This window comes from Dipteris shenzhenensis, chromosome 23 (assembly GCF_047967505.1).
Source record: "Dipteris shenzhenensis isolate YYH24624 ecotype China chromosome 23, Dip_SZ_1.0, whole genome shotgun sequence".
NCBI lineage: Eukaryota > Viridiplantae > Streptophyta > Polypodiopsida > Gleicheniales > Dipteridaceae > Dipteris > Dipteris shenzhenensis.
Window position 1 is genome coordinate 10,387,552 of NC_141618.1, and position 1,675 is coordinate 10,389,226.

Sequence of the window (1,675 nt, forward strand, 5' to 3'; positions counted from 1 at the left end):
AGAAGGTGGAGCATGCCTCTCTTTATATCCATCATCATGCTTGCCATCTCCATCACCATAGCTACTCACCAAGCTCTCCTTCTCACCTATCTCCCCTCTTTATGTTGGATGCGCCAATGGTTGGATCAAGCATATGGATCTTTTATCGAGGATTCATGAGTTTTTGCTTTTTTATTTTCACTTTGGTAACCCTAATTGCTTCTCTGATGCAATAAGACTCATGTGACAAAACAACTCTAAGGTGGATGGAACCTATGTGAAAACATGATGAAGAGAGTGCTCATGACATGTAGCTCAAGTCAATTAGGTTCCAAGATAGATTAGCTTGGACTCATAAAGAGAATTTTAAGATAGTGCAAAGTGCTTGATTGATATTACTTCAAATGAACCTCCCTTTTATAGGTGAGGGTACTTACATCCATTTGCTTGCTCACATGTGGGATATCTCCTCCATGCCATGTGGCAGCTTGCCCTTTACTCATACCTTTGCTCTACATGTGCTCATGGCATCACAACTCTCAACAGCTCCCCTTGGTGCCATGATCCTTTGGCTACTGCAAGGTGGTCAGATGTGGGTGTGATTTTTTGGTGAGCTTTTTGTCATGAGCTTTTTTTCAATTTTCATGAATATTGTGAGCTTTTCATTCACCTGAGAGAGAGAGAGGGGGAGGGGGGGTTTCATGGAGTGGGGTGGGTGGAAAGTTTGGGTTATGGTTGCAGTTAAGAGGAGAGAGGGGGGAGAGGGGAGATAAAGGAAAAGGGGAGGGATGGTCACATGGAGAAGGGAGGGGAGGGGAGTTGGAACATATATTCATTATCATAGTTAGAGGGGGAACTTATAAGGTATGCAAAGAGGAGTGCAAGGAGGAGAGAGAGGATGAGGAATGTGAAACTTATGTTCATCTCCTAAATGTAAAGGCGAAGGGAGAGAGAGGATGAGGAATGTGAAACTTATGTTCATCTCCTAAATGTAAAGGGGAAAGGAGAGCATAAGGGAAATTTGTTCATTTTCAAAGTGTATAATTTGATAGATTTGACCTCATATTTGGATTCCTCGTCGAATTCCGGTCATTTTGAGTACCAACATAACCATATTCCGATAAAAATTGGAAAAATGGTGTTTTTGTCATTTTGGCCTGTTTTGGGCCTGTTTTGAGTCTGCGCTAGATAAAAATTGGAAAAATGGTGTTTTTGTCATTTTGGCCTGTTTTGGGCCTGTTTTGAGTCTGGGCGCAATTGGAAAAATGGTGTTTTTGTCATTTTGGCCTGTTTTGGGCCTGTTTTGAGTCTGCGCTAGATAAAAATTGGAAAAATGGTGTTTTTGTCATTTTGGCCTGTTTTGGGCCTGTTTTGAGTCTGGCGCCGTGTTTTTGTCATTTTGGCCTGTTTTGGGCCTGCTTTGAGTCTGGGCGCCAGACTCAAAACAGACCCAAAACAGGCCAAAATGACAAAAACACCATTTTTCCAATTTTTATCTAGCGCAGACTCAAAACAGGCCCAAAACAGGCCAAAATGACAAAAACACCATTTTTCCAATTTTTATCGGGCTAGCGCAGACTCAAAACAGGCCCAAAACAGGCCAAAATGACAAAAACACCATTTTTTTAATTTTTATCGGAATATGGTCATGTTGGTACTCAAAATGACCGGAATTCGACGAGGAATCCAAATATGA